This window comes from Nicotiana tomentosiformis, chromosome 1 (genome assembly GCF_000390325.3).
Source record: "Nicotiana tomentosiformis chromosome 1, ASM39032v3, whole genome shotgun sequence".
In the NCBI taxonomy this organism is placed as follows: domain Eukaryota; kingdom Viridiplantae; phylum Streptophyta; class Magnoliopsida; order Solanales; family Solanaceae; genus Nicotiana; species Nicotiana tomentosiformis.
The window spans coordinates 140,098,010-140,123,957 of NC_090812.1; the positions used below are offsets into that span (position 1 = coordinate 140,098,010).

Sequence of the window (25,948 nt, forward strand, 5' to 3'; positions counted from 1 at the left end):
TCTCATATTAAGTGTTTTGCATATGCGGATTGTGCTGGATCTAAAATTGATAGAAGGTATACTACCGGCTATTGTGTCTTTGTGGGTGAAAACCTAGAATCATGAAGAAGTAAGAAATAAAATGCTGTATGTCAATCCAGTGAAGAATCTGAGTATAGGGCTATGGCAAAAACTGCGTGAGAGATTATGTGGATACATTACCTTCTCACTGGAAATGGGATAAATCATACTACACCAGCAAAACTTCTGTGTGATAATCAAGCCGACCTTCATATCGCCTCAAATCCGATGTATCATGAAAGAGCAAAACATATTAAAGTTGACTGTCACTTTATTAATGAGAAGATTCAAAAAAACTTGATTTTCACCAGTTACGTGAGGACAAGAGAACAATTGGTTGACTTGTTCACAAAGGCGTTAAATGGAACTCGAGTTAGTTATCTTTACAACAAGGTGGGCATGATCAATATGTATGCTCCAGCTTGAGAGGGAGTGTTGAAGAATGAATGTAGTCATAAAGAATGAATGTAGACAGATTGCTTGTACCATACATAGAGAATGAATGTAGACAGATTGCTTGTACTATACATAGGTAGAATAAATATTGGAATTTTATAGCAGATTTATAGAATTTTTCTTTTAATTCTTTCCATAGTTAGAATCCTATGTACATGTATATATATGTATATATATGTATCACTCCATGGAATAACACACCAATTTGATTCTTCCTTAATTACACATATAAAGTTAGAAAGAATAGATGATGATAATCAAATTGTGAACAACCAAGAATATTGTTTTACCATGAACTGAGACATGAATGCTGATTTAATTGAAATTGCATAATATACATGAAGCAGATTAAAGATCTATTGGCCGTTAAGACAGACTTTGCTTAATTCAAGTGATCTCGTTTCTAACAAAATAGTCGCAAATATATGTAATATTCAAATAAAAAAAGAAAAAGAAAATATAACATATAACATGGTATATTTCAACAATTTGAATAACCAAATACATATTGTTGAATAAAAGAAAGTGAAGGCACAGCAAATCATATCATATCATATCATATTATACTAAAAGTGGGAAGCTTATTCCTTCAAAGTTGGATTACGATTTTGCCCCTGTTGTAAATTCATTTTAAGTAAAATGTAATAAAATATTAAACATCTAATATAATAAATGTGAAATGGTAATATTATAATTACATGAAGGTTAATCATAGGGTTGTCAATGGTTCGGTTACGCCGGTTATTTTATAAAATTTGTACCATACCAATTTTTCGGTTATTCTATTATGTATAACCAAAATTAGACTTTTCGAAACCGTCCCAATCATGTCGATTACACTTCGGTATTTGTACGGTTCGGTTAATTTTTCGATATTTTTTTAAATGTCATGTAAAATTCACCAGTAGAAGTAGAATGCAATAACATATGTTCTTTTATAGGACTTAGCAAAACTTTCTAGACATTTTTACTATTTAAAGGGTGATGAATTAAAAAAAACATAAAATATGGCTAGAGTATAGATCCATCAACTATTCGACAACGACGTAAAAGAAACCAAGTAAAAGCAAAGAAAATATAAATCACACGAGTGGAAAGATATTAACCAAGCTAAGGCTCAAGAATAAAGTCTATATTAAATAAAAAGATAAATCTAAATTATATGAAAGGAAACATATTCAATACATTATAGTTTGCTACTCATAATCGCTAGAATACTTTATGTTTTGCTAATAAAGATACTTGAAATAACTTAATTTAAGTATAAGTAGCATAATATGTTTTAAGAATTAGTATTTTGAGTTTAATTACTTGTTGGCTTGTAACACTTTTCATAATTCCAAGGCCCAATGAAAATTTAAGTGCTTTATTAGTTTTAAACTTACTATATAAATATTCCACATGTAAAATTTATTCTGTACGGTTCGATATTTTTTCGGTTTATTTTTATAAAATAAAAAACTTACCCTAATTATCGGTACGGTTATAGATTTATATAAAAACGTACGATTTCTTTAAAAGAAACCTAAAAATCGATACGGTCGGTTCAGTCGGTTTTCAAATATCCATTGCCTAGCTAATCACGTTCATGAGCATTTAAGTTATTTACTGTATTGAATGTAATCCTAATTAAAAAAAAATAGGTGAATAAGAAACTCATAAGTCCTATTTTAACGCTCCACATTCACTTCATTCTCCCTAAACATGTGCAACTAATTCCTAATTAAATATGTAATTTAGCCCAATTCACCTCCTAGGTTTAACGTAAATTGAAACCTTTCTTTATGGATTTGACGACTAGACTCTTTCATTCAGTTAATTTAGAAGGAACATATTTTGTCAATTAATTAGTTTGAAAGCTAAAAGACTTTATCACTTAATTCATATTATTATACTAAATACTAAAATACTAAAAGTAGGTAGGAAACTGCGTTATTAAATCAGTTAAAAAGTACAATTAGGTTTGAGTCCATTCTTATTCTCCTTTAGTTACACCCATAAACGTACTCCTTCAGTTGCTCCCAAGAAATAAATTTCATGGATTTTTGCTCTTCTTCCCCTTTTAAAGCCACGTTCTCCTTCAATATCTCTATCAAATTAATATTTTGGTTTTTTGTTTTCCCCCACGTTCTTCTTCAAGAGCCCCCTAAAATTGGTGTTTTGGTTTTTTTTCCAAGATATTGATTGCTGCTTCATTCAGTTTCTTTTACCTAATAAAGTCGTTGAAATCATTCTTTTTACTTATTATTTGTAGTTATTTCACTCTTTATATTTTGTTTCTTTCATCTTACATGGTAACTCCTTTTACATGCATGTTCATATTCCTCAAAGCACTCGATATAAGTGCACAATAATATGTCTTTATCCCAATCATCCTTGTATTCTTTCTGGCAGAATTTTTTTTACAGATTTTTTGGTTGCCGCATTACAAAATTGGTAATAATTCTACATTCTTATCATTGCTTTGAACTTTATTAAGATATTCATATATGTGCCAGCTGATGTTGCTTGATTTCCCAATTAAACCACAATAATTAGTAGCTTCTTTGAAATATATTACTCCCTCCGTTTCAATTTATGTGAACCTATTTTTTTTTAGTCCGTGCCAAAAAGAATGACCTCTTTCCTTTTATGGAAACAATTTACCTTTATGCAATGATTTATAGCCACACAAAATATATGTGACTCATTTTACACCACAAGTTCAAAAGTCTTCTCTCTTTTCTTAAATTCCATGCCCAGTCAAATGAGTTCACATAAATTGAAACGGAGGGAGTATATTTTAGAACATTACTCTTGTCTTGCAACTATATATTGTATTTGGTGCTTCAACTTCTAAAGGATATATATTAGATAGGAAAATAAAGTTTCTACATTACAACTATATATTCTCTTAGCTACCATAGGATAACTTACAATGTCAAATGAAGAAGAGCTAGGAAAGTTGTGCATACCTATTAGCAGGATGAAGAAATATGCTATAAAATGGGTAATTAAAGTTTTAGTCATTCGACGAGGTTTAATAAAGGAATACAAAAATGAGAACGGCGAAGGTGTACGTTGGCAGCTAATATTCGTTGATGAAGAGGTAACCTTATTTTAATAGTTTCTTATATTCATTGCTCAATACACTGCCTCCTTTCATCCTTTGGTGACACTATTGCTTGTTCATCTTGACACAGGGAACAAAAATACAAACTACTCTTTTCAATAACGATGTTCAAGTATGAAAGAGTTTTTTCGACCAAAATAAAAGCTACTACATTATAAACGGAAAAATATGCGGCACAAAACCAAACTTCTTATCTGTGTACAAGGACCTCGAAGTAGCGTTTTATAGCAACATAGAAATAATACAGTGCAACATTGAATTTATGTCTCAACAATTCTCCAATGATTTTATTTCTTTGGACGAGTCAGAACAGATCACTAATGAGACTTTATTTGGTAAATACCTAAAGTATTTTGCAACTGCAATTATTCGATATTTAATATTTCATATTTTTTTTAGATGTGATTTGCATTGTAATAAAAGTGAAAGCACTAAATGGAGAAGGACGAAGCAGAAGGCGAGAAGTAATAATAGTTACGAACGAAAGGCAAAGTTACCACCAGTTGCGAGAAGTAATAATAGTTACGAACGAAAGGCAAAGTTACCACCAGTTACTCGCCACTCATGATTTAGACTTTACTACCTGTAATATAAATAGAATGTAATTTTTATGATACTCAATTTTAAATATATAGGTATGATAAAAAAAACTTTTTGACTTTGTGGGGAGACTTAGCAACGTGCTAATCTACTTATCTACCATCTTGACAGGAAAATCTATTTATCTGTTAGACCAGTTCATTTTATGCTGACATGTTATCTAAGGGCTTGTATTTATGAGATAATGTATGTTATGCATAAATCATCATTGACATAGTTCATGACTTCATGGTGGACTACTCTATGCCAACAGAAAGCTTTATTACTTCCAACTGGTACATGCTTAGAGGTTGTAATATTAAAAACTTTCTTGGTATCAGCTTTATTTATAAGATAATAAGATGGTGTAAGTGATTTATGGATGCTTATTCTACGGATTAACGAATGAATAACTTAAACATTGAAGATAGCATATTAATATAACATATTCTGACAAAAAATATAATATTTCTCATTGAAATTGCTAAATAATTTCTTATCCAGATTGTTTGGTACAAAAATTAATGAATATTTGTTAAAAGCAGCATAAAAATGGTTCTACTTAATTTAGTTGATTTAGCTTATTTTTAATTTTAAAACTTTTAATTAATCATTACTTACGTGTTTTAATATTATCTATATTGTTTTAAAAAGTTTGTACATATTAATATGGGACACGTGCAATGCACGTGTCCAAAGACTAATCCTTAAAATAATGGGAAGACATTTTAACAGTATATACAAGCCAATAGCGTTAAAATAGTGCATTATTAGTGTTCATTGGAAGGTTTTCCAAATCTCAAATTGATTTTAGGAAGGTCTAAAAATAAACTGTATTTCTCTATCATTTTAGAAAGAGAAGAAAAGTGTAAGGGTACTGAAGTTATCACCACAACATCATACCACTTTCAATGGAAGAAGGATTACACACTTCACCTTCTATTGCCTCCATTTTAGGTGAAAAAAAAAGCCATGTCTTGTATTTGGCTAGTTTTATTTGAATTGAATCAATAAAAAATTTCAAACTAATGCAACAAATCTAAAAGTATAGCCATAACAAGTGGATCCTCAATGGAAAATACTGATTCTTTTATAGATGTTAGCCTCGCCGGTCCGTGTAATGGCATTGTCTGCATTTCTAGTTACAGAAAAACTATTTTGTATAACCCAACATTGAGAGAATCATGGGAACTCCCTCCTAGCCTTCTCAACAATAACAACCACTCAGTATAATCCCACAAGTGGGGTCTGGAGAGGGTAAGATGTTCGCAGTCTTACCCCTACCCTGGAAGGGCAGAGAGACTGTTTCCGATAGACCCTCGGCTAAAGAATGTGAAAGAAGTCCTGATAGCCAGTAATAGCAAGACAAATAATTAGAAAACTAAATCGAAGATAGCAATAGAGAATATGAAAGGGGTACTGATAAAGTAATAGCAAGATAATATATTTAGAAAACTAAATCCAAGGCAGCAAACGAGAATATGAATGAATTACTGCTAGCAAGCTACGGAATTACCGATAGCAAGTAATAACGAAACGAGACATGCGAATATAGCAAACTAAGGAAAAAGGGTATTGTACTAGCACTACTACTATCGAACTAGAGAAGACGCATGGAAACGCACGACTACCTACTAACCTTTTATCCTAATTTTCAACCTTCACACCCTTCTATCTAGGGTCGTGTCCTCGGTTAGCTCAAGTTGCGCCATGTCCCGCCTGAGCACCTCTCCCCAAGACTTCTTTGGCCTACCTCTACCCCTCCTCTCACCTCCCAAGGTCAACCTCTCACATCTCCTGACTGGGGCCTCTGTGCTTCTCCTCTTAACATGCTCAAACCATCTCAACCTTGCCTCACGCATCTTTGCCTCCACAGGGGCCACTCCCACCTTGTCGCGAATAACTTCATTCCTAATTCTATCCAACCTAGTATGCCCACACATCCATCTCAACATCATCATTTACGCTACTTTCATCTGTTGGACATGAGTTTTTTACTGGCCAACACCCTGCCACATACAACATAGTCAGCCTAACCACAACCTTGTAGAACTTACCCCTAAGTCTCAACGGCACATTCTTATCACACAAGACACCGGAAGCGAGCCTCCACTTCATCCACCCTGCTCCGATACGATGTGTGACATCCTCATCTATCTCCCCATACTTCTGAATTATAGATCCCAGATACTTGAAACTCTCTCTCCTCGGAATGACTTGTGTATCGAGTCTCACATTCCCATCTGCCTCTTGGGTAACACCGCTGAACTTGCACTCCAAGTATTCTGTCTTAGTCCTGCTCAACTTGAAACCCTTAGACTGCAGAGTATGTCTCCAGACCTCCAGTCTCTCGTTAACGCCACCTCGCGTCTCATCAATCAGGACTGTCATCCGCAAATAAGAAGCACCAAGGCACCTCCCTTGAATGTGACACGTCACAGAATCCATCGCCAGAGAAAACAAAAACGGGCTAAGTGTTGATCGCTGATGCAACCCCATCTCAACCGGAAAGTAGTCAGAGTCTCCTCCTGCTATCCTAACTCGTGTCTTAGCTCCATCATACATGTCCTGAATCACTCTAATATACGCTACAGGCACTCATCTAGCCTCCAAACATCTCCATAGAACCTCTCTCGGGACTTTGTCATAAGCTTTCTCCAAGTCAATGAACACCATATGCAAATCCTTTTTCACCGCCCTATACTGCTCCACCAGTCTCCTCACAAAATGAATGGCCTCAGTAGTCGACCGTCCCGGCATGAAACCAAACTAGTTCTCGGAAATGGACATACACCTCCCCAACCTCCCTTTAATCATCCTCTCCCACACTTTCATCGTATGGCTTAACAACTTGATACCCCTATAGTTGTTGCGGTTTTGGACATCCCCGTTGTTCTTGTACAACGGGATCATCGTACTCCGCCTCCACTCTTCGGGTATCTTCTTCGTCCTAAAAATGACGTTAAATAACCTTGCAAGCTATTCCAAGCCCTCCTTACCCACGCTCTTCCAGAATTCCACCGGGATCTCGTCTGACCCAGTCGCTCTACCCCTACTCATCCTGCGCATAGCCCCTACAACCTCCCCCACTCGTATGTGTCTACAGTACCCAAAATCTCGCTGCCGCTCCGAGTACTCCAATTCCCCCGGCACAATGCCCCTATCTCCCTCTTCATTCAAGAGTCTATGGAAGTAAGACTGTCATCTCTGCCTAATCTGTGCCCCCTCCAATAAAACTCTTCCCTCCTCGTCTTTTATGCATCTCACTTGGTCCAAATCCCGGGCCTCCCGCTCCCTCACCTTCGTTAGCCTGTACAACTTCTTGTCCCCGCCTTTATCCCCAATATCTTCGTATAAACGACTAAACGCCACGGTCTTAGCCGCAGTAACCGCCAACTTCGCCTCCTTCCTAGCCTTCTTATACCCCTCTCTGTTAGCACTTTTCTGCCCTTCGTCTATACTCTCTACTAGCTTCAAATATGTCGCTTTCTTGGCTTCCACTCTCCCTTGAACCTCTTCGTTCCACCACCAGTCCCTTTTATGGCCACCAGAAAAACGCTTTGAGACCCCTAACACCTCTCTCGTCGCCTCTCTAATACAATTTGCTGTCATATACCACATACAACTCGCGTCCCCGCTACTCGTCTAAGCCCCCATAGCCAGCAACTTCTCCCCCAACTCCTAGGCCCTGTCCTTAGTCAATGCACCCCACCTGAACCTAGGTATACCAGACATAGCCCTCTTCTTCCTCGTCCACCTGATCTCCAAGTCCGTAATTAAAAGCATACGCTGGGTCATAAGATTCTCGCTCGGGATGACCTTGCAATCCGTGCATAAACCTCTATCACATTTCCTGAGAAGTAGATAATCAATCTGGGTCTTGGCCATCGTACTCCGAAAAGTTATCAGGTGCTCCGCCTTCTTCGGGTAACACGAGTTAGCAACAAGTGCTATGCCCTCCTAGCCTTCTCCATTCACACTTACCTCCACGTGACAAGTGTCATCCTGTAATTGGTTTCAGGTTCGACCCCAGAATTAATGATTATAAGATTGTTAGAATCCTCAATCCGAATGGTCAATATGTTAGTAGTGTTGAGATCTATAATCTAAGTACAAATTCTTGGAGAGAAGCTGAGGATATTCCATTTATAGTAAATACCACACGTTGTTTCATACATTGTTCAACGAAGCTTTTCATTGGCGTGTAACTAATATGTCATCATTGGAGGATTATTATATCGCTTCGTTCAACTTCAGCACTGAGTTGTTCGGCCGCATTTTGTTCCTCCCTGTGTTACGTGAACTAGACAAAAGTCTTGTCATCTTAAAAGAATCTCTAGCTTTGATTTGTTATGAGACCTAATTTTATCCATACGAAGGCGAGATAAAGTACTAACAACAACAACAACAACCTAGTAAAATCCCAAAAGTAAGGGGTCTGGGGAAGGTAGTTTGTACGCAGACCTTACCCCTACCCCCGTGGAGTAGAGAGACAGTTTCCGATAGGCCTTCGGCTTAAGAAAACGAAAAAGACAAAAGAGACAATATATCAGTATCATCAACAGAAACCATAGAAATAATAAAATATTATAAGAAACCAAAAAATAGTTGAAACGCAATACAATAACCAGTAAAGAAAAACGGGAGTAAAGAAAAACGGGAGAATAGTGAGAACACAACATAGCAAGATAAAGTACCAATATATAGATATAAGGTTGATGAAAGAGTATGGTGTTAGAGAGTAGTGGATTAAAGAATTTACAATTGGACCATTGATCTTAGAGACGCCTTTATCAGTTTGGAAGAATGACATAGAATTAATGATAGAAAGCAAGGATGGAAAACTTGCGTCTTGTAACCTTCTTATTACGAAAGAAATTAAGGAGCTTGGCATGTCTGGTATTAAACTCACATTGCACGTTGCTCTTTGCAAAGAGAGCTTAATTTCGATCAAGAGAGAGAGAGAGAGAAGTGGTCATAGGTGAAACTCAAATACTTGATGTTGTAAAGTTGGCTTGTTGACCCATATGTATTTGGTAATCTACTGCAAAATAATGATAATTCTCTTCTGAATGCTTCTTATTTGTGATTATCTTGAGAAGTTGAGATAGTATGTAATTTATGAATTCTAAAACAGTGGACAATAATCAGTGCAACTTACATGACATTCATGTTGAGACAGATGAACGTGGTAAATGTTCTTTTGTGTCTCCCTCCCTCTCTTTCTTCACAAAAAGAAAAAAGAAAGAGAGAGCTCCACCTTTCTCGTCAAAAACTTGTTCGTTTTACCTCTTTTCTGCCTTTGTTGGCGTCTCGAAGAGCTGGAACTCAACTTACATATTTTTACCCAAATCCTGACAAAAAGAAAAAAATCATCAAGTTGAGACAAGATAATCATACTTAATAACACTATATGGTGCTGAAGCTTCCTGAGGTTAATTAGTTGGGGGGGAAACTTCAATATTTTTAATAGGTAGAAAGCAAATAATCTGTCACATGTACCTTTGACTTGTATTAGAGCTCTGCATTTAAGGAGGAGAAATAACTTTTACACAACTCAGCAAACAGATCAAAGCTCAACAATGAACTTGTGAACAACCTCCTCCTCCTTGCTCAACTCACTGGAAAAGGAAAAGAACAAGATTATATGAATTGCTATAGCGATGAAACTTCAAGCAATACATGCACTACAAAATCTTCAAGCAAGATTGGTTCATATTCGAAAGACTATGCACATTCAGGCTGACATAGCTACGTATCTTCATGGTAAAATATTTCTAGTTTGTTAATATTACAATTTGCTATCAACGTTCTAGAGCAAACTATTAATTCCTACCAATACTCTTTTTTAGAATGTATAAATATCTCTGTAGTTGAAATGTATCATCTTTGTTGTATTTAACATTAAATTTCATCTCGAAGTTAAGATGCTTCCTCTGCTTCACAGTGCAATAGACGCTACACACTGCTCAACAAGATTTAACAAGTAAAAATAATTTCAAGAAAACAAAGAGAAGTAGCAAAAATAGAAAAGCAACTGAAGGAGAGAATAACTTACCTCTATCACAGTACCATTTGATTTAACCATTATATGCATTCCTCGTTGATTCTTATGGTGGAAATTTGAGCTCTTTGTGACCAGCATTCCCTCTTCTTAGCCAGGATTCCCCCTTCTTAAATTCTAGACGTGGTTATAGGCAACGAACTGGAAGGGACTTGAGATTTGGACAATTATCGATGAGCTGGAGGGAGGAGGGAAGCTATAAACTGAAATCATTTTCAAAATAGAGCAAAGAGATTAGTCAATCATACCATGTACTCTTATCAAATCCCTGACAAAGTAGAAAAAATATAATATTATCCTTAATTTGCTAAAACTCCATTCTAGAGATGATAATTCTAATAACATAGGTACAAAACTAAGAATCCTATATAAGATAATCATAACATACATACAAACTAAAAACCGCTGTCCTATAGGAGTAAAACTATCATTTCATGCTCATCAAGTTCCTGATGACAAGTTTATCATCCATCCCAGGTTTAGGCTAGAAGGAAAGGAAGAAATACAAACAAAAGAAATTATCATCACATGAATGCTGAAAGGGCACACACTTTAGCTATCACTTGGCCAAATTTACACTTACATTTATGAAATAAGCAATCTAACTATGAAAATATCTTAAGCCTAATGACTGCCAACTCATAACAACAGAAGTTTATTTTTTTTAAAAATTTTGGATGGTTGTCCGTGATTATACACACACACATACATTGGAATATAGTTTCTATATGGAGCTTTAGCATAGATCTCTACATTTAATGACGAGCAAAACATCACACAGTAGGATGAATCATTCTTCTTAATCAAGAGCAGAGAGCTACATCATTCAGACATACCATCAAATTTGTTTCTTTCTAGTTTTTACTGGAAATGAAACTTCGCACGGTAGGATGAATCATTCTTCTTAATTAAGACAAGATCACGTTGATCATGGTTTGGTGTAACTAGAAAATAGTACAAATACTTACTTATTTGGACAAAATATCATTTCTGAAGTTGTCAAACATTGCATTTGTGATCTGTTCTGATATTTTGGAAAGAAAACCTGAAAGTCAAGTGAAATTTTTTAAGCTAAGTAGTTTGTTCGAACAAATAAAAGTTAACAGAGCCAAGCCTCAAACTACTACCAATCTATGCTGAATAATCCACTGTAAAAGAAGACAGAGCAAAACAAGTTATATAAATTGTGTAATATGTAAAGCTTAGTCAACCATTTAATTTGGACAAAATATCAGTTTCAATAGTTAATAGCAGTGGATATTTAATTGATATAGAGAATGACTACGCCTTTTCATTGATGCTTGAAATTCGGCATAGGAAAAACTCCGGTATAGAAAATTACATAATATTTCCTTCTGACTGATGAAAGAGAAGTAATGCTGGCAAAATTCTACACAAAAGAGAGGTATGTTTCCTCACTTACACTCTTCTGACAGACCACTGTTGAGGTGATTGCCTATTCATAAAGAATGTCAGCACAACATTGTTTTCATCAACTGAGCAAAAAGGCTGGCAATTGACGCTTTGCGCTGCTCTACAAGATTAACAAAGAAAAAGAATTACAAACAAGCGAAGAGAAGTAATGAAATATAAAGCTGCTGAAGAAGTGAACAACTTACATTTATCAAAGTTTTTGGCCACTACTCTCCTTTCTCAAATTTTAGACACGGTTTGAGCAATGGGCAGTTGAAAATACAGATGGAAGAGGGCATTCCCTTTACTGGAAGAGATTGAAGATTAGGACAACTCTGACTTGATGATGATTCCATGGCTTCATTGTTGCAATAGACGCTTTGCGCTGCTAAAAAAATTAATGAAGGAAAAGAATTAACAAACAAGCTAAGGGAAGTAAACAAAAATAAAAAGCTACTGAAAAAAAAAACTTACATTTATCAGAGCACCATTTGCTTTAACCATTACAGGTATTCCTCCTCGACCTTTATGGTGGGAATATGAGCAATTTTTGGCCAGTAATCCCCCTTCTCGAATTCTATACGTGGTTTGAGCAATGGGCAGTTGTGAATAGATAGTCTAGAGATGGAAGAGGGCATCCCTTTTACTGGAAGGGATTGGAGATTAGGGCAAGTCCAGATGGACAGCTTAGAGAGGGAAGAGGGCAGTGCTGATTCTGCAAGAGGGCAATCCCATATATTCAGCACAGAAAGGGAGGAGGGAAGCGCTGATTCTGGAAGAGATTGAAGTTGATAGCAGGAGTTGATCTCTAGAAATCGAAGGGAAGTGAGGTGCCTAAGACCTTCGGTTGGTAATGAATGGAGCTCATGATGCCGATATAAATATAACTCAGAAAGAGATGAGGGAAGCCCTTCTTCCAGCAGTGACCGAATTTGAGGTAAATTAACAATAAATAGAGATTCAAGCGAGGTGAGGCGTTTGACAACTTGGCAGCTTAATGTTTTCAGATTGTCTACTTCAAGACTTCGAATAGAGCAAGGCAACTCCCAATTTTCACCAGCAAGAATCCCTTCATCACTACCATCATGGTAGATGGTTAAATCTGTGAGAAAAGGGAGTCTCTGTAAGTCCCACTCCTTCCAGCAATTCACCAGTTTCTTGCAATTGTGGATCTCAAGAACTTCTAAATTGCAGGGCAATCCTCCTTCAGGAAAGGACTCCATTTCTGGACAATTTTGGAGTAGCAGTTCCTTAAGATATGGAAGGAGTTCCTCCATACGTTCTGGAAGCGACTTCAGCTTTTCACAGTTGAAAATATACAACTTACGCAATGGCATCGCCTGAGTCCCGCCTGCCACCAAAAGTATTTCCAGATTTTCACATTCATTAATTCTGAGATGTTCAGTCCCATTGGGAATCAAAAGCCTAGTAAGGCTGTGACAACTTTCTACGCTAAAATAGCGTGCTCTTGGAACCAACTCAGGTGATATATCATCTATAGAATCGCATTCATCGAGTTCCAGATTCTCGAGAAACATGTTACTTCCTCTAGAAATCATCTGACTAATTGACGTCTCCAATTTCAATTTCTGACAACGACGCATCCTTATTTTCTTCAATGTACTTGGCAAACTGCTAAAAGGTAAGCAGGTAAGAGAGTCAGAGTGATCAATATATAATTCAACTATCTGCTTCATTCCCTGAAGTTGGGATGCAAACAGTTCGGCATGATCAAAAAGAACTCCATCCTTAGGAGAACCAACAACTTCAAACTTTTTTAAACTTGAAAGTTGAATAGGTGTCTCCAAAATGAGTTCAGGACATTTTGAAATTCTCAATCTTGTTAGAGAACAAAGATTTTCAGGAAACTTCCCAATCAACTTAGGACAATCAAAAATTGAAAGGTCCTGAAGTGTAGGGAAATCTCCATTGCCTAGAACATGCCAGTGCTTCCACTCCAGCATCCTTGCAAATTCAAGCTTCTGAAGAGAGTTAAAAGGCTTCTTGGAGGACAAATTACCATAAAAATCTTCAGCCACCTCCACTATTCGATGCATCCCTCGAATTGCAAGAAATTTCAAAGATGGAAGTTGTCCTAGTGCTGGAAGGGAATCACAATTCTTGCAATTGCTAAGAGACAATTCCACCAGTTTAAGAAACGAATGATAAGCGATCCAGTTTGGAAACTTTGTCCCTCCATATCCGGTAATTTGGAGTTCTTTTATGTTCCGATTTGGATGTAGCTCATCAAGTATGTCTCTTTCATCTTGAGAACTGTCAGCAATACTTTTTTCACTCCACTCCAACGATAACTTTTCAACATGATTCTTGTCCCTCATGTTTGCCTTCACAGCTTCCCTTCTATCAATCACATTTTGCAACTCTAGGATTGATAGAGATCCATACAAGTTATGCAGCTTATCCATACCTCCGATTCTTGAACCACTGCAACCACCTAGAAGAAATTTAGCTCCCACTAACACGTGGAGGCTTTTGAACTTGCTTGGAAGTAGCGGTAGCTTCAAGCGAGAAGCGTTGCTAATGTCAAGGTAACGCAAGTTGATCAACTTTTACATTTGCAATGGTAACTCCTCAAGATAATAACAAGATGACAAGAGAAATGTCTCTAAGTTGTACAATACACAAATCGAATCTGGTAACTTTCTTATCTTTGTCAGGGAAAGGTCCAAAAATTTCAGGAGCTTCAATTCGATTAACAAGACATTCGGCAACTCCTCAATCTCATAGCAAGCCAATGATAATGCCCTTAAGGATGTTAGACTTGGCAATATGTTATGCAACACCCTCTTGCTTAAAGGAAATGAATTATCGAGCTCAAAACTTATTGGAAGCAATGTTCTCAGCTGCTTCAATTTGTGTAGGGGTTTCAATTTCTCAAAGTCACCATATCCCATTGAATATGATAGGTGTCGACTTTTTTCCAATATATGAGATCCTTCGTTATCTTCCAGATTGATACAAAGTTTTGAAGATGCCATTTGGGCCAAATCATTGACAAGGTCATGCATTAAGAATACCTCTACCTTCCTTTTAGAAGACTCTTGGACCCTTTCGAACAACGATCTTGATCGCAACTCGAGAAAGTATTGGTTGCCTAAATCTTCAATTGTTTCATCTTTTTGCAACTGTTGTACGAGACCATTAGCAATCCAGAGTTGAATGATTTGTTCTTTGCAAAATGGATAATCTTTGGGAAATATTGCACAATAGGAAAAACATTGCTTCAAATGCACGGGAAGATCATTGTAGCTCAGCATCAACGCTGGTAATATGCTGTTATCTGGCAGTTCCCATATTTCGCTTCTCAAAACACGTCTCCACTCTTCAACCTCTGATTTGGAGCGCAACAAACCAGCAAGTGTCTTTAGTGCTAAAGGCAATCCTTTGCACTTAATTGCAATTTGTTTTCCTATCTCTTCAAGTTCTGGATTTTTCTTAGGATCCCTATTTTCAAATGCATGTCTTTTGAATAAAGGCCAAGAGACTTCAGTAGACAGAGTTCCCACGTTAATTAGCCCACTACCCATCATCAAGGCAACACTCTCCTTACGTGTCGTCACAATGATCATACTTCCATTTTCTCCTTGTGCAAAAGGATTTCTCAAGTCATACCAATCATTGTAGTTGTCATTCCAAACATCATCTAAAACAATAAGGAACTTTTTCCCCTTTAAGCTTTCCATCAATTTGATCTGAAGCTGATTAAGATTGTTGTCAACCATCAAGTCGGATGAACCAATTTCTTGAAGTAACCCTTTTGTTATTCTAAAAACATCATATGGTTCAGACACACAGATCCAAGATTTCAACTTAAAATGTTGTTTCACCTTCTCATCATTGTAAACAACTTTAGCAAGTGTTGTCTTGCCAACACCCACCATTCCAACAATAGGAATTACAGTCAACTTTTTTTCTTTTGCATCATCAGACAATAAACGGTCAACCAATATATTTATTTCATTCTGCCTACCAAAGATGTCAGATTCATCAACCACAGAAGTTGAAAGTCTTCTAGTTTCTTGTTTACCCGAGTCAAGATGGTCATTTAGGCCAAGGCAGCCAATTTGCTTTTGCAACTCCTCCAATATTTCAATGGTATCTACCAACTTCTCCTTTATGTAAAGAAAAAATTTATCACTCAAGCACAAGTTGAGGTCACTTCCCTGTTGGTTGTTTGTTTCTGAAAAAGTTTTATACTGACCTTCCACCTTAACTCTCAGAACTTCATAATTGATTTCTTCCATTAAGTTTTCAGCACTGTCCACAGCATCCCGAAGTTCATTAAGCCACTCACTCACATTTGGATTTGATGCCTGCTTATTCTCTGCATCATTTAGCACAATCTTAAGACCACGCAAAGTCCTCCTCAGCTTCTTTAACAGCAAAACATCATGCTTGCCCCTTCGAAACATCTTCAGAAGCTCACCTTGAGGAGCAAGCCTATCAAAGAGAACTTGCAGAACTGAAGAGAGAAATGCACCACCAAATGTTAAGCCAATATCCATTTCTAAAAGCTGCAACGCAAAAGAGGCAACCACAAACTGATCAAGAACTTGCTTGCCTGTTTCTATCTTAAAATTAATCTTAGTTTTACTTGTTCAATGCTAAGAGTAATATACAAACGAGAATGATCAGAGTACACTAACTTGTTGAATGACCTTATCTTTTTCTCTTTTGCTAGTGGCCTTAATTACCTGTAATTCCTACAACTATGTTTGCTATTAACATAGTGTAGTTCACAGTCATAGGAAGAAGAAAAAATAGAACTGTCCTTTTCTCTTTTCAAAGAGTATGACTTTTCATCCAACAAAAGAACAAAGACTTCATAATGGGGTCTTGGTTCTTGAATATTCATTCCTTTCTGAATTCTGAGCTGAAAATTTGAGGCCATAGATGAAGGGTAGTTGGGAGTGTAGAAAGGGACTGAAATAAATGAGCCTAAAATGATAAATTTCTGTAGGGCATGGTTTGGTGTGCCATTTGCTTCATGCAGAGGCGGAGCTAGGATTCGAAGTGTATGGGTTCTAAATTACAAATACAAAAAAGTCACTGGGTTTTCTTCTACTGTAGCAGTAGCTCTACTGTAGCTCCGCCCCTGACTACATATTAAAGTTTTCTTCTTAATAAGGGCATAAGACCACTCCATGTGAATGCAAGTTAGTCTCACTAAGAAACTAAAAACAAGAAAGTAGGACAACAACCACATACCTTGTCTGTCGTCAGACTCCAAGTTTGAACTTTTGGAAAGAACCAAAGCACAAATTGATAAAGAGAATGAAGTTCAAAATGTGGGACAACCCTAGAATCAAAGATTAAAAATCAGATTTCGTATAAATTGTAAAATATAAAATATAAGAGGAAAACATGAAGAAAATAAATCAGGAAAGAAGAATTGAAGAAGGAAAAAGGATCTAACTTCTAAGGGAGAAAGAGCTTACACTGCGAGAGTTGGAAGGCCTCCGGCTCCGGCAAATTGTGGTAGCACGCCGACGATCAACAACCTTAGACTTTTTGTTTTGGGAGTTGAGAAGATTAGAAGAAACAGCCTTATGGTTTATTTATTAAAAAGAATAAATGGAGTAGTTTAAGGAAGGCAAAGTGTTGTTGTTTGGACTTTGAAGTTGTTTGGGGGATTACGACGTGTTTAATTTCTGCTTTCTTAAAAAGAAAAATTGTAAAAAAACAAGAAAATAGCTCACTGCTCTTACCATTCAACCTAACCCTTTCCTTACTGGATTTGGCATGATATAGTTATATATAAACAATAAACTTTTCAATATAAATACAGAATTTCAGAAAAAGTTTTCATTTCCCACAGCTCGTTATAGTGAATAATTGGGCCTTACTCATTTACCAGTTACCACTATAAACACCAGCTTCTCTGATTGAAGAAAAATTATGACAACGAATCTAGTTTTCCCAGAAATATTTTTTATTTTATTTTAATTATTTACCCTTTTTTTGTAGAAGGAACAAGACAATAGAGCATAGAAGTAGGAAGAAAAGACACTTCAAAATATGGAGTCCAGAACTCATTTGTGGTTCTTTTTGACAAAAAAAAATAAAAATGCGTGTAAAAAAAAGAGTTATCTAACTATGTATAACGATCTTTTAAAGAGCGCTATACTTTATCGGACGTTTTGGACGTTAAAGTATAACGCTCTTTAAAAGAGGGTTATACATATAACGCCTTTAGAAACAGCGCTATATATGTATAGCGTTATTATAAAGAGCGTTATACCTGTTTTTTAGGCCCACCAATGTGTTTTCATGTTATTTTGTATTTTTTTTGCGATTAAACTAGTATGTTATTTTTATCCGGACTAAGATATTAGTGTTCTGAAAAAATATATAAAAATTGAGAAATTATTATTATTTGTTAATAAAAATATTTAATAAATTTCTTTTACTGTTTTATATGTATTTTCGTGAATATTTTGTGATTAAATTTATTGTTGTTTTTATCTAGTTTAGATTATTTATTTGCTTAAAGACTAGTAATATAGTGCTCTTTTAGCGTAGTAAAATGTGGAGCTTTTTAGCATAGTATCCCTATAGTTTAAGTATCTCATATATTGATAGATCAAACACAAACTCTGTCCAATTTATAAAAATTAATTATTTAATTTACAAAACAAACATATAAAATTATGAAACTAACATGTAAAATATTAAAATTAACACATACAAGAATTCAGGATAGCTTGGTGTTACTAGGCCTCAAATATCGAGCCTGAAACTCATAGATATATACTCTGTCCAATTAAATATTGTAGAATTATAAAAAATAATTATTTAATTTACAGAACAAACATACAAAATTATGAAAATAATAAAATTGACACATATAAGAATTCAGGATAGCTTGGTGCTACTGGGCCTCAAATATCGAGCCTGGAACCCAAAGATATATACTCTGTCCAATTAAATATTGTAGAATTATAAAAAATAATTATTTAATTTACAGAACAAACATACAAAATTATGAAAATAATAAAATTGACACATACAAGAATTCAGGATAGCTTGATGCTACTGGGCCTCAAATATCGAGCCTGAAACCCATAGATATATACTCTGTCTAATTAAATATTGTATAACTGCAAAAGTTAATTATTTAATTTATAGATCAAACATACAATTAATGTTGTTTAATTTACAGTAGGCGACATGGACGTGCCGCCTATGCATCAGGTACTTTCTCCGATGAACTATTAGTGTTACAGGGGCGATCATAGGTCCGCCTACGTATAGGAGGGAGAGTTACTGGCCCAGACTCTCCGTGCCAGGAGAGTGGATTTTGGAGATTGGGCGGCTGCAGCTCGACTGGTTTTTGGTCACGGTCCTAATAGAGTGGTGGCAACAAGAGACGCAAACATTCCACCTGCCCATTGGCGAGGCCGCCATCACGCTGTAGGACGTGGAGGTTTTATATGGGATGCCTATTGATGGATTGCCCGTTGCACTGCCTCAGCCCATGAGAGAGATGACGCGTGGGCAGTATTTGGACATGTTGTAGCAGCTCACTGGTTTCAGGCCACAGGATGAGACTGCACACTCAGGGGCCAGTCGCATGAGTTTGATAGCTCTTGAGAATTTAACAAGAAGAAAAATTTGAATGGGAGTTAGGAATATTTTTGAATAGATTTTTGTAAAATCCTAACGCCTTTAAATAAGGCAATGTCTAGCTCGAGGGCTGAATTTTTTTAGGTATAGCGCTCTTTTAAAGGGCGCTATACCCATTTGAATCAATAGGTCAGTTAAGTTAAATGCAAGAGACTTATTGGTGGGCCCACAAAACAGGTATAACGCTCTTTATAACTGCGCTATACATATATAGCGATGTTTCTAAAGAGCGCTATACTTAGTTAGGTAACTCTTTCTATTCTTTTTGTGAAAAAGAATCACAAATGGATTCTGGGGTCTCAAAATATCAAGTCAAGTCTTTTGATTTCAGGGACTGTAATTGTAATTATTTGAGCTCTTTTTGCCATAGATAAGAAGTTTCGAATGTCTTAAAGAATCGAACTTCTCCTTCTCTAAAAAGCTAAACCCTCTGCGAACCCGTAAAGACTGGTAACTGCGAACACCAGTTACCAGTCTAGCTACCACGGCATAGTTCCGATATTTGTCATCTGATACTCCAGGCGTTGAAGAAGTCTGCGCACTTGACATAGCATCAGTTACTGATCCTCACCCGCCAGAGCTTGTTGCTCTTTAAAAGAATAAGACATCAAATAGGAATCTTTTGCAAAATACAAAGAAAAAAAAGCACAAACTGAAAATTAGGCAACACATTAACTAAAATCTCTCTCCTTTGTCTCTGTGTGTGTGTGGAGGGGGGGGGGGGGGGGTAAACTCTAAAACAGAAGTGATAACTTATTTGGTTGACTTCATCGTCTCTATCTCTTGGTCCAACCTTTCACACAACTTGAAAGGCTCATTTTTAAGCTTTCTAATATCCTGTTTGGCAAAGCTTCTCCGTACCCCAAAAGTATTTTTTTTCTCAAAAATATTTTTTTTTCCTATCTTGAGCTATTTGGCAACCTTTTTTGAAGAAAAAAAATACTTTTGGGCAGAAGCAGTTTTGACCTTTCTTTTATCAAAAATACCCTTAACAAAATATAGTATATACCAAAATAACCATTAAACCTAATACTTAAGATATTAATGTATAAATATTTTTTATTATTTTTAGGATAGCTTTCTAATATATAATGACTTTAGGGGTGTGAATGCTTTTATATTTATTGAATGATTTTTAATACATTTAACTTATATTAAAAGAATTAATTACTTTTAAATTTTATTTTCATATTTTACTTAAATAAAATAAAAATATTTAATTATTGCCTGCAATAATAATTTTTTAAGATTAATTATTTACTTATAATATTAAATATTAAGTAAATTTATACATGTCCTTATTCGTAATTTGATACTTAAAAATACTTTCTGAAAAGGTTGGTCAAACAGAAACTATTGCTCAAAAGTGTTTTTCAGAGTGATTAGCCAAACACAAACTGCTTCTCTCCAAAAGTACTTTTGAAAAAAGCACTTCTCAAAATAAGCTGGTTTCTCCGGATTGGCCAAACATCTATAACTCAACTCAATGCTGATTAGTGCAGGGAACATCTCAACATTGTAGGAGTGGGCGAGCATGGGATAGGGAGACCATAATTGACCAACATATACAAATTAAAAGAATGTACAGTGCGTGCAAGCTTCTCCAACTTCTTCTCAACTTTTTACAAAGTCAAACATGAAATTAACTAGTTAGACAACCGAAATACAGACTTAAGTTGGAACATTCAGTATGAAATTAATATTCAGAACAAAGCATCAAATAAAACTGCGTTAAGAACCCCTTAACCAATAGAAGTATGTAAGTCGAATAAAAAAATGAACACCCACCATAACATATACAGAATTGGCCCAAACCGTGCCAGAGAACAGGAACAGTACACCATTTTTATTGGAAAACAGTAAGAAATATGCTTGTTTGCAACAAAACTATTAAATACATACTAAAAACCAGGTTTTTTCCTTTTTCTGAAGCAAGAACAGAAGAAAGGAGTACTAGTTGATACAATTAGCAATAGGTTTGATATTGCAATAAAGCCATATTGATAGTCAGGGGAAAACCTCCCGCCTCTAAATCTATTAATTGATAAATACTTCCAATGATGATGCGAAAGAAAGAAAGGATGGATGCTTAAAACTGATAGGCATAATAATAAAATGATACTCAATCAAGACAATATAATCAAGATGAGGAAGATAAACCATATGAATTCTACAAACCATCGAATCATTGTTCCAACTATGTGAGAGTCCAAAAAGTACACCATATACACTTGAAAAACTACATGCTCCAGGTAAGTCATTAAGCACGATGGAAAATCACCTTGTTGGAGAAAGGAGACTACGTAGCTAAAAATCGAAAATTTTATATTTATTCCGTGTATGCACTCGTCACATTGCGTACACGGCTTTCACATATCACAAATATCACACAATATCGAATCCTAAGAAAAATTTTCCCCACACAAGATTAGACAAGTCACTTACCTCAAATCACGCTAAATCAGTCAACTAGAAAGGCCTTTTCCTCGATTTTCCAAACTCCAAACGGCTTGAATCTAGCCAAAATAATTTCATACTATAAATATAACTATAGAAAACTAATTTAAATAATGAAATTATTATCTTAGCAAAGAATTGAAAAATCGCCCCAAAAAGTCGACCCGGGCTTGCGTCTCAGAACCCGACCAAAATTATAAAAACCGAACACTTATTCGATATCGAGTCCAACCATACAAGAATTATTCAAATCCGATATCATTTCTCCTTTCAAAACTCAAAAATTTAGCCTAAGAAGTTCTATCAATTTTCCCCAATTTTTCCAACTCAAATCCCTAATTACATGATAAAATCAATGATAGATTAGTAGAATTTAATCAAAATCGAGTTAAGAACTTTTACCTAACAATCCCTCGAAATATCGCCTCAAATTGAGCTCCCTAAGTCCAAATTGTGAAATATGAAATAAACCCTCGATTTCAAACTTAAGTTCTGCTGCCAGTTATTTACACATCGCGATCGCGGAATTTCTTTCACGATCGCGAAGAACAAAATTTTCATTAGCTCAAAAACCTTATACGCGAACGCGGAAGACTGGTCGCGAACACGGTGAGAACGTTTCTAAAGCTACGCGATCGCATGTACACCTTCACGGCCGCATAGAGCAAAGTATCCACCTCCCCACATCCTCCCTTCCTTCACTGCGAACACGGCAATTGCCAAGCGTTCGCAATTCACTAATCTCTCAAGCTTCGCGATCACGTATGCCTTCACGCGATTGTATAGAACAAATCCACGCCTGCCAATCTCAAAGCTTCATGATCGCGGCCCCTTATTCGCGATCGCGTAAGAGGAAACCAGATCTAAAGAGAACTAGAACTTCAGCAATTCCTCAATGATCCGAAATGCACCAAGCATGGTCCAAATCATACCCGAGTCCCCCGGGACCTCAACCAAGCATACCAACAAGTCCTAAAATATCATACGAACACGCTCGAAGCGTAAAATCAGATCAAACAATAGTAGAATCACAAATCGCGCATCGATTCAAGCCGAAGAACTTATGAACTTCTGAATTCTGAAACTAACGTCGATTCATACCAAAACAACTCCGATTGACCCCAATTTTTGCACACAATTCATAATTGACATTACGGACCTATTCTAACTTTAGGAATTGGGATCTGACCCAGATATCAAGAAAGTCAACTCCTAGTCAAACTTTCCAAATTCCTCCAATTTTCAACTTTCACCAAATCGTGCCGAAACGACCTACGGGCTTCTAAATCAACATCCGAAAATGATCCTAAGACCAAAATCACCATACGAAGCTATTGGAACTATCAAAACTCTATTCCGGAGTCATCTTTATACAAGTCAAACTACGGTCAACTCCTACGACTTAACCTTCCAACTTAGGGACATATGTCCCATTTCACTCCAAAACTCACCCTAAACCAAAACCAAACACCCCGGCAAGTCACGTAACTATAATATAAAATAGAGGAGGCAATAAATAGGGGATCGGGGCTAATACACTCAAAATAACCGGTCGGGTCGTTACAGTTTGGTGTCATTCCGAGTTGGTTTGGTAGGAATCGGATGCTTGGTTGTGATTCTAGCAATTCTTGAGTTTCATTATGAATTGTATATATTTTGGAGTCTGAAGTTCCGGGTGTTATTTTGGTGTTATGAGCGCGCGAGCGAGTTTGTATGATATTTTTTGACTTATGTGGATGTTCGGTGTAAATCCCCAGTGTAACGACCCGACCGGTCGTTTTGAGCTCTAGCATATCGTTCGACAGTTTGAGACCTTAATTAGCTTCAATTCATGTATTGTGACTTTTACGTGTAGCCGGATTTGAATTTCGGGAAGTTCGGAGTTGACTTGGAAGGATAATTCTCAATTCGTAAGCTTTAAGTTTGAAGAATTGACAAAGGCTTGACTGTTGAGTAAACGACCCCCGAATCAGGATTTAAAGGTTCCTATAGGTTTGTAAGGTAATTTTGAACTTTTGCGTATTTTCGGGTTGACTAACGGATAGTCTGAGAGCGTTTTAGCACTTAATATCGGAAGTTTATATTTAAAAGTTTGACTTGGAGTGTGCTTTGGTGTTATCGGACTTCGGGTGATGTTTCGGGACCTTAGATAAGTTCATTTTATTGATTGAAATTTTTGGGTGAAGTTTGGTCATGATTCAGAATGTCTAAGTGTGATTTAGACGCGTTCGGCAAAGTTTGACGGTTTGAAAACTAAAAGAAGAATTTTGATCATCGATTTGTGATTTTGATGTTATGCGTGGCATTTCCAGCTTTTGGATAAGCTTGGATAAGGTATTGTGACTGGTTGGTATGGCTGGACGGGGTCCCGAGAGCCTCGGGTGTATTTAGGGATGGTTTCAAACTATTTCTCTTTATTTTATGATTGCTAGTTTCTGGTGTCAGGGTTGTGCATCGGTATCGCGAAGATAGACTTATGATCGCGTATTGTTGTTTGGGACCTGGGAGGAGTTTCTCTTCGCGATCGCAACTAGGGGCTCGTAATCGTGGTTCTTGATATGGGTAGGCTTCGCGTTCGCGTGGTGAGGGTCGCGAACGATGGCCAACGCCAGACAAAATGGCACATCATCAAGTAAGGAAGACCCATAAGTACGTTGGTTTCTTATATACTTCTGCACAATTTTGCCTAGGTGAGCGGCCCGATCCCATAAGAGTAATGAAATGATTTCCTGTCGTGGTGTACAGCCCAATCCCATAATAGTACTGCTAAGGCGTTCAGCCCGATCTCATAATCGTGTACACTGCCGAGGGCCACTGGCGCAAATCATAGATACATCTTATAATACTGCCGAGGTCGTATGGCCCGATCCATAATAATACTCCTGAGGTGTTCAGCCCGATCCCATAGAAATAGTGAAACTTGATAGGTCACTATCCCCACTCCCGTATATATATATATATATATATATATATATATATATATATATATATATATGTGAGTTATGAAATTTAAGAATCTTTTCGAACAATTTCGTACAACGCGGGAGAAATCAGTAAAAGATAGTATAATTTCTACTGCTAATCAAGTAGCTCGCCAAATATCTAAAATAACAAGTCCTATACTTACGCAGGTCTAGTCTCAGGAAAAATTGTAAATTAAAGCCCTTAAACATGCAAGAATAACTCAAATAGTACAATTAAAGCATGATGTGAGTCTAAATCTACCGGGAGCTAATCAAGAATTCTAGCATACGCACAGACACTCGTTACCTCATACGTGCGCAGCTCCCACAACATGTGGCACATAACAAATATAACACCTACGAGGTAAATTTACCCTCATAAGGTTAGACAACAGACTTACCTCGCTCCGAAATCCGATAACCTCAATGCCTCTCTAACACCTCAAACCGATACCAAACGATCCAAAACTAATCAAACAATATGCAAACCAATCAAAATATACTTTAATACTCGTAATTTAACAATTAGAAAAAATTCTCAACTCCTCACGAAAATTCAACAAAGTCAACGCCTGGGCCCACACACTCAGATTCCAAAATATTTCAAAGATAAATATTACCCATAGCACCACGAACTCAAATATATAATTTATTACCAATTTCATGTCCAATTTCGTGATCAAAAACCAAAAATAACATGTCTAGGTTTTCTTCCAAAATCCCACAATTTCTACCAGTTTTCATGTTAAAATCCATATATGCTCATGAAATAAAATCAAATGGGGGTTAGTAATACTTACCCTCAATAGGTAGATGAAGTAGCTCTCTAAAAGCATCCCAAAATTCGGCTCCAAGAGAGAGAAATGAGATGAAATGAGCAAATTCTCCATTTGCAACCTTATATTCTGCCAAGGCCACTCCTCTTTGCTATCCCAGAACCATTCTCGCGATTACGAAGGCTAATACTGCCACCGCTGATTTATGTCTGAAAAATGACCTCAATCCCTACTACTTAAATGACTGACACGTCTGAAAAATGCATTATTGCTATGGTTGTTGACTGTGGAAGTATGTTCAGGAAGTGATAGATTTTGGTATGCGTCATGAATATAGTCATTGTGGATCTTGAAAGGATATTCACTTATTTGGAGATGTTCGGGAAACGGTTAGTGGTCCGTTGGCGGGCCTAATATGAAG

General features: G+C 36.4%; 1 long non-coding RNA gene and 2 pseudogenes across 1 annotated transcript; 1 reads left to right on the top strand and 2 right to left on the bottom strand.

The window, feature by feature from the left end:
• Positions 1-3,433: 3,433 nt before the first annotated feature.
• LOC108943797 (F-box protein At3g07870-like) lies at positions 3,434-9,251 on the top strand (annotated as a pseudogene).
• An 8-nt stretch (positions 9,252-9,259) lies between these two features.
• Positions 9,260-11,915, bottom strand: LOC104088525 (uncharacterized). Its single transcript, XR_011412746.1, has 6 exons — positions 11,891-11,915; positions 11,695-11,805; positions 11,240-11,316; positions 10,266-10,474; positions 9,710-9,828; positions 9,260-9,561 (listed from the first exon to the last, which is right to left on the bottom strand). It is a non-coding gene; the product is annotated as an uncharacterized lncRNA (long non-coding RNA).
• Positions 11,916-11,931: 16 nt separating this feature from the next.
• On the bottom strand, positions 11,932-17,503 carry LOC138891433 (putative disease resistance RPP13-like protein 1; annotated as a pseudogene).
• Positions 17,504-25,948: the final 8,445 nt, after the last annotated feature.